The sequence below is a fragment of the Oncorhynchus mykiss genome, chromosome 15 (assembly GCF_057628025.1).
Source record: "Oncorhynchus mykiss isolate SJ-2025 chromosome 15, ASM5762802v1, whole genome shotgun sequence".
Lineage (NCBI taxonomy): Eukaryota > Metazoa > Chordata > Actinopteri > Salmoniformes > Salmonidae > Oncorhynchus > Oncorhynchus mykiss.
In genome coordinates, this window is record NC_143036.1 from 55,567,307 (window position 1) to 55,575,904 (window position 8,598).

The following is an 8,598-nucleotide window of genomic DNA, read 5'->3' on the forward strand; positions in this document are numbered from 1 at the left end:
TCATCATGATCATCATCGTCATCATCTTTACCATCGTCGTGATTTCCTTTACACTCTGAAAGAGCATTGTGTACTACATTCTTCTCCTTGACAACATTAATTCTCTCTGTCTGCATGTTTCCTGATAAACACTTGTTTTCCTATCTGTGTTTGACAGGCCTCCTGTGCTGGCATGCCGTGGGCCTCTCTCCCTCTTTCTCTGTTTCACTGACCCATATTGAGACCTCTGTTCTCATTGAGGAGGGTCCGTCTCTGCCTGGCTGTCTGGTTCCACGGGTTCTTTCAGTCTGCTCCATTGAGCCACTCAGCAAAACCAGCCTATGTATCATTTTATGGCAACTAATCAGTTTTGATGGGAGTGGCCAGAGTCCACTGTCATGATGTAGACCCAGAGAAACTATAAAGGCATATTGTCCTGATGCTCTCATCAGGAGTGCGTACGTGCGTGTGTGTGCGTGTGCATGTGTGTATGAATCACTCTGTTAGAGGCTGGGAGCCGAGGCTCTGCATCTCTACCCCCTCGAGCTCCATGATAAAATATGCAGCAAGAAACTTGTATGGTGCTCTCGTAGGCCTACATAGAAAGGTGTACGCTTCTCTCGTAGGCCTACATAGAAACGTGTATGCTTCTCTCGTAGGCCTACATAGAAACGTGTATGCTTCTCTCGTAGGCCTACATAGAAACGTGTATGCTTCTCTAGTAGGCCTACATAGAAACGTGTATGCTGCTCTCGTAGGCCTACATAGAAACGTGTATGGTTCTCTCGTAGGCCTACATAGAAACGTGTATGCTTCTCTCGTAGGCCTACATAGAAACGTGTATGCTTCTCTCGTAGGCCTACATAGAAACTTGTATGCTTCTCTCGTAGGCCTACATAGAAACTTGTATGCTTCTCTCGTAGGCCTACATAGAAACTTGTATGCTGCTCTCGTAGGCCTACATAGAAACGTGTATGCTGCTCTCGTAGGCCTACAGAGAAACGTGTATGCTTCTCTCGTAGGCCTACATAGAAACGTGTATGCTTCTCTCGTAGGCCTACATAGAAACGTGTATGCTTCTCTCGTAGACCTACATAGAAACTTGTATGCTTCTCTCGTAGGCCTACATAGAAACTTGTATGCTTCTCTCGTAGGCCTACATAGAAACTTGTATGCTTCTCTCGTAGGCCTACATAGAAACTTGTATGATTCTCTCGTAGGCCTACATAGAAACTTGTATGCTGCTCTCGTAGGCCTACATAGAAACTTGTATGCTGCTCTCGTAGGCCTACATAGAAACTTGTATGCTGCTCTCGTAGGCCTACATAGAAACGTGTATGCTTCTCTTGTAGGCCTACATAGAAACTTGTATGCTGCTCTCGTAGGCCTACATAGGCTTTGCTTCATTGTTTAAGTGAATATTAAAGCAAAATGAAACTGTGAAAACTGAACAAAAATATTTAGATGTGTGTTGGGTACTGTACTGTCTGAGTTGAAAGGGCCAACAACAATTGCTGACACAATTGGTTAATGTGTGATTTGTTCCAGCCCTGCCACGTGCACACTATTGCCCTCACGGGAAAGGAAAGGGGGATACCTAGTCAGTTGCACAACTGAGTGCATTCAACCGAAATGTGTCTTCCACATTTAACCCAACCCCTCTGAATCAGAGAGGTGCTGGGGGGGCTGCCTTAATTGAAGTGTACGTCATCGGCACCCGGGGAGCAGTTGATGTTGGGGAGCAGCCCTTGAGCAAGGCAGTTGCAGAGCATCCGATTTTTCCATCTTTATTTGTATTTTCTATTATATTCCTAGGATTTAATTGCAATAAAATAAGGCCTAAACGGCAAATAATAGGAATAATAAATAATTATGCATTTAATTAGAATGAATTATCCATGTTATAATCAGCTACTAATACATGTTATCTAGTTATGTCCTCCTGTCCATAATGTATGGCCTATTAGTGGGGGAACGACTGTCCCCGTTCATTGAAACCACAGAAGTTCAAGGCAGACCATGCTACTGCAGGCATAGTTTGCAGAAAACAGGATCCCCCATTATAGTGGATAGAACATTTCTATCATGTTGGTTAATCTTCCAGTAAGTAAAAAAGGGTTATGAAGACAATCATGTTACCAATAATTGCTTCTAATACACCAGATGTATGTCCTTGAACTGATTTTTTTTAAATCGCACACAGAAGGATCAACTTAAACAGGAAGCACCCGTGGTAGGGACTATTTGATGTTGGTCTGATCAATCTAAATCTATGCTTTAAGATTGTTTTGATCACGCGGACTGAAAAATATTATGGGTCGCCTCTGAGAATAGTATCGACGTATACTGGGTAGACTGGGTTCATCAGGAAGTGCATAGAAGATGTTGTTCCCACTGTGACAATTAGAATTGATCTAAACCAAAACCGTGGACAGATAGTAGCCTTTGTGCAAAACTGAAAGTGTGAACCACCACATTTAACTATGGAAAGGTGACTGGGAACTTGGACGTGTACAAACAGACCAGCTATGACCTCTGTAAGGTAATCAAAGAGGCAAAGCGACAGTTACAGGGACAAAGTGGAGTCGCAAATCAATGGCTCAGACATGAGACGTATGTGGAAAGAACTCCAGACAATCACAGATTATAAAGTGAAGCGAGCCACGTCGCAGACACCAATTCTTCGCTCAATTCTCTAAACACCTTCTTTACCTGCTTCGAGGAAAACAACATTGAGCCACCAACGCGGGCCGCTTCCTCTCACGAGGACAGTGTGCTCTCGTTCTCCGTGTCTGACTTGAGTAAGTCACTTGAGTGGGTTGAGTCACTGATGTGATCTTCCTGTCTGGGTTGGCGCCCCCCCATTGGGTTGTGCCGTGGCAGAGATCTTTGTGGGCTATACTCGGCCTTGTCTCAGGATGGTAAGTTGGTGGTTGAAGATATCCCTCTAGTGGTGTGGGGGCTGTGCATTGGAAAAGTGGGTGGGGTTATATCCTTCCTGTTTGGCCCTGTCCGGGGGTATCATCGGATGGGGCCACAGTGTCTCCTGACCCCTCCTGTCTCAGCCTCCAGTATTTATGCTGCAGCAGTTTGTGTCGGGGGGCTAGGGTCAGTTTGTTATATCTGGAGTACTTCTCCTGTCTTATCCGGTGTCCTGTGTGAATTTAAGTATGCTCTCTCTAATTCTCTCTTTCTTTCTCTCTCTCGGAGGACCTGAGCCCTAGGACCATGCCTCAGGACTACCTGGCATGAAGACTCCTTGCTGTCCCCAGTCCACCTGGCCGTGCTGCTGCTCCAGTTTCAACTGTTCAGCACCTGAGGTGCTGACTTGCTGCACCCTCGACAACTACTGTCATTATTATTATTTGACCATGCTGGTAATTTATGAACATTTGAACATCTTGGCCATGTTCTGTTATAATCTCCACCCGGCACAGCCAGAAGAGGACTGGCCACCCCTCATAGCCTGGTTCCTCTCTAGGTTTCTTCCTAGGTTTTGGCCTTTCTAGGGAGTTTTTCCTAGCCGCCGTGCTTCTACACCTGCATTGCTTGCTGTTTGGGGTTTTAGGCTGGGTTTCTGTACAGCACTTTGAGATATCAGCTGATGTACGAAGGGCTATATAAACAAATTTGATTTGATTTAAGCGCGTTAACCATTACAAGGCGGCTGGCCCAGACGGCATCCCAAGCCACGTCTTCAAATATTAAATCTGTCAGTCTGTCTCACAGTCTGTTGTCCCCACTTGCTTCAAGATGTCCACAATTTATCCAGTGCCCAAGAAAGCGAAGGTAACTGTAAATTGCCCCGTAGCCCTCACTTCTGTCATCATGAAGTGCTTTGAGAGGCTAGTTAAAGATTGTTTCACCTTACCCGACAACCTAGACCCACTACAATTCGCATACCGCCCCAACAGATCCACGGCTGATGCAATCGCCAATGTACTGCACACTGCCCTATCCCACCTGGACAAGAGAAATATAATAATGCTGTTCATCAACTACAGCTCAGCCTTCAACACCATAGTGCCCTCTGAGCTCTTCACTAAGCTCGGGGCCCTGGGTCTGAACCCCTTCCTGTGCAACTTGGTCCTGGACTTCCTGACAGGCAGACCTCCACAGGGGTGCGTGCTCAGCCCCGTCCTGTATTCCCTGTTCACCCATGACTGCATGGCCACGCATGTCTCTAACTCAATCAACAAGTTTACTGACGACACAACAGCGGTAGGCCTGATTACCAACAATGATGAAACTGCCTACAGGGAGGAGGTGAGAGCCCTGGCGTATGGTGCCACAAAATTAACCTCTCCTTCAACGTCAACAAGACAAAGGAGCTGATCGTGGACCATAGGAGACAGCAGAGAGACTCCCCCAATCCATATCGATAGAGCCGCAGTGGAGAGGGTCAAAAGATTCAAGTTCCTCGGTGTACACATCACTGATGACCTGAAATGGGGGCACACTGCCTGCCCTCTATAGCACCTGGTGTCACAAGAAGGCTACGAATATAATCAATAACCTCAACCACCAGAGCCACGTCATGTTTATCCCGCTACCATCTATGTAGAACAAATGTTTCAAGCTCACTCAGGATATGCATATTTTTGATACCATTTGAAAGGTAATACTTTGAAGTTTGTGGAAATGTGAAATTAATGTCGGAGAACATAACACATTAGTTCTGGTAAAAGATAATGCAAAGAAAAAACATGCGTTTTTTTTTTGTACCATCATCTTTGAATTGCAAGAGAAATGCCATAATGTATTATTCCAGCCCAGGCGCAATTTAGATTTTGGCCACTAGATAGCAGCAGTGTATGTGAAAAGTTATAGACTGATCCAATGAACCATTGCATTTCTGTTCAAAATGTTATATCAAGACTGCCCAAATGTGCCTAATTTGTTTATTAATACACTTTCAAGTTCATAACTGTGCACTCTCCTCAAACAATAGCATGGTATTATTTCACTGGAATAGCTACTGTAAATTGGACAGTGCAGTTAGATTAACAACAATTTAAGCTTTCTGACAATATCCGAAATGTCTATGTCCTGGGAAATGTTCTTGTTACTTATAACCTCATGCTAATCACATTAGCCTACGTTAGCTCAACCGTCCCTTGGGGGATCCACTGTCACGCCCTGATCTGTTTCACCTGTCTTTGTGCTTGTCTCCACCCCCCTCCAGGTGTCGCCCATCTTCCCCATTATCCCCTGTGTATTTATACCTGTGTTCTCTTTTTGTCTGTTGCCAGTTTGTTTTGTTCGTAGAACCTACCGGCGTTTTGTTTCCCTGCTTCCACCTGTTCCTTGCTCCTGTTTCCTTGCTCCTTGCTCTAGTTTCCCATTTCTGACCGTTCTGCCTGCCCTGACCCCAAGCCTGCCCACTACTCTGGATTACCGACCTCTGCCTGACCTGACCCTGAGCCCGCCTGCTGTCCTGTACTTTACACCCTATCTGGATTATTGACCCCTGCCTGCCTTGACCTGTCGTTTGCCTGCCGCTGTTCGAGGAATAAACTTTTGTTTCTTCAACACTGTCTGCACCTGGGTCATACCTTAAAACGTAATACCCACCGATCCTGTAGAGGACCCAGTACCCTGCCCTGAACCTTAGTCACTGTTACTAGCCGGCTACCACCCGGTACTGTACCCTGCACCAAGACTGCTTTGCCCTATCAACATAGAGTCATTGAACACTGGTCTCTTTAATAATGTTTACATACTGGCTCATCCTATATGACTACTGCTGTACACACCTTTTCTATTCATATACTGTCCATTCACACCATTATAAAGTGCATTCGGAAAGTATTCAGACCCCTTCACTTTTTCCACATTTTGTTACATTACAGCCTTATTCTAAAATGTATTAAATCATTTTTCCTCCTCATCAATCTACACACAATTCCCCATAATGACAACGTGAAAACAGGTTTGCAAATGTATAAAAAACAGAAACATCTTATTTAGATAAGTATTGAGACCCTTTGCTATGACTGTAAATTGAGCTCAGATGTATCCTGTTTACATTGATCATCTTTGAGATGTTTCTACATCTTGATTGGAGTCCATCTGTGGTAAATTCAATTGATTTGACATGATTAGGATATGCACACACATGTCCATATAAGGTCCCACAGTTGACAGTGCATGTCAGAGCAAAAACCAAGCCATGAGGTCGAAGGTATTATCTGTAGAGCTCTGAGAAAGGACTGTGTCAAGGCACTGATCTGGGAACCGGTACCAAAACATGTATGCAGCATTGAAGAACACAATGGCCTCCATCATTCTTAAATGGAAGAAGTTTAGAACCACCAACACTCTTCCTAGAGCTGGCCGCCCGGCCAAACTGAGAAGGCCCTTGGTCAGGCAGGTGACCAAGAACCCAATGGAGTTCCAGAGTTGCTCTGTGGAAATGGGAGAACCTTCCAGAAGGACAACCATCTCTGCAGCACTCTACCAATCAGGCCTTTATGGTAGAGGGGCCAGACGGAAGCCACTCCTTAGCAAGAGGTACATGAGAGCCTGCTTGGAGTTTGCCAAATGACACCTAAAGGACTCTCAGGCCATGAGAAACATTCTCTGGTCTGATGAAACCAAGATTGAACTCTTTGGCCTGAATGCCAAGCATCACGTCTGGAGGAAACCTGGCACCATCCCTACGGTGAAGCACGGTGGTAGCAGCATAATGCTGTGGGGATGTTTGTCAGCGGCAGGCACTGGGAGACTAGTCAGGATTGAGGGAAAGATTAAATGAGCAAAGATATCCCTTATTAAACACTGCTCTAGAGCGCTAAGGACCTCAGACTGGGGCAAAGGTTCACCTTCCAACAGAACTAAGACCCTAAGAACACAGCCAAGATAACACAGGAGTGTTTTTTGGACGAGTCTCTGAATGTCCTTGAGTGGCCCAGCCAGAGCCCAGACTTTAACCCAATCGAACTTCTCTGGAGAGACCTGAAAATAGCTTTGCAATGATGCTCCCCATCCAATCTGACAGAGCTTGAGGAGATCTGCAGAGAAGAATGGGAGAAACTCCCCAAATACAGGTGTGCCAAGCTTGTAGCGTTATACCCAAGAAGACTCGAGGCTGTAATCACTGCCGAAGGTTTTTTTTTAAGTACTGAGTAAACAGTTTGAATACTTATGTAAAATGTGATATTTCAGTTTTTATGTTGAATAGATTTGCAAAAATGTCTAAAACCCTGTTTTTGTCATTATGGGGCATTGTGTGTAGATTGATGAGGGGGGGGAAACAATTTAATCCATTTAAAAAAAGGCTGTAATGTAACAAAATGTGGAAAAGTCATGATCAGAATTCTTTCCAAATGCACTGTATACTCTGAGTGTACAAAACATTAAGAACACCTCTTTCCTTGACATAGATTGACCAAGTGAAAGTTATGATCTGTTATTGATTTCACTTGTTAAATCCACTTCAATCAGTGTAAATGAAGGGGAGAACAGGTTAAAGGATTTATAAGCCTTGAGACATGTATTGTGTGTGTGTGCCATTCAGAGGGTGAATGGGCAAGACAAAATATTTAAGTGCCTTTGAACTGGGTATGGTAGTAGGTGCCAGGGGCACCGGTTTGTGTAAAGAACTACAACATTGTTGGGTTTTTCACGTGCGAACAGTTTCCCATGTGTATTAAGAATGGTCCACCATCCAAAAAAAAAAAAAAAACATCCAGCCAACTTGATACAACTATGAAAGCATTGGAGTCAACATGGGGCAGCATCACTGTGGAAATCTTTCGACACTTGAGGCTGTCCTGAGGGCAAAAGGGGTGAGTGCAACTCAATATAAGGAAGGTGTTCCTAATGTTTGGTATAGTCAGCCATACAGTGCCTTCGGAAAGTATTCCCTTCGAAAAGTATTCACCCTTCCCTTTTTCCACATTTTGTTACATTTCAGACTTAATCTAAATTGGAATAAATAAACAATTTTCCTCAGTAATCTACACACAATACCCCATAATGACAAAGCAAAAAAAATGTTTTTTAGAAATGTTTGCTAATTTATAGCCTATATATTTATATTCTGGACTCTGACATTGCTCATTTGGATTTTTCTGAATTTCTTTCTTTTTACTTTCAGATTATGTGGGAATTGTTGTCTATATATTATTGCTGCACTGTTTGAGCTGGAAACAATCATATTACTGTACCTGTGATAACATCTGTCAATAAAATTTGATGTGATTTGATTTGTCCAGGCCTAGGCCTACTCCACCATAGCCTCATCTCCGATTTATCCTCAATGCTTATCCTTATCCTCAGTGCTGTGTTCACTTTCTAGTCTGAACTCGGAAACTCGGAAATGTCCGACTTAATAACTGGTTGACGTAGCAAGTCGGAATGTCCAGGTTTCCTAGTTGCGTTCAGGAATAACCACAGATAAAACAATGAGCCAGATATTTCACCGGATGTATAGATGTGAAGCATCCGGTTTGCGTGTCCACTCACTACTAAATATGGTAATGAGAGGAAGCCCAGTGGCCGGCAGTGGGAGAAGATGGAGCAACGCGGATTTTGGCCAATGTTCCTCAAGTTTTCTCATCAATTAAACTAACAGGTTTCTGTTTCCAAAACCAGAATCTGAAACAAACAGAGTGG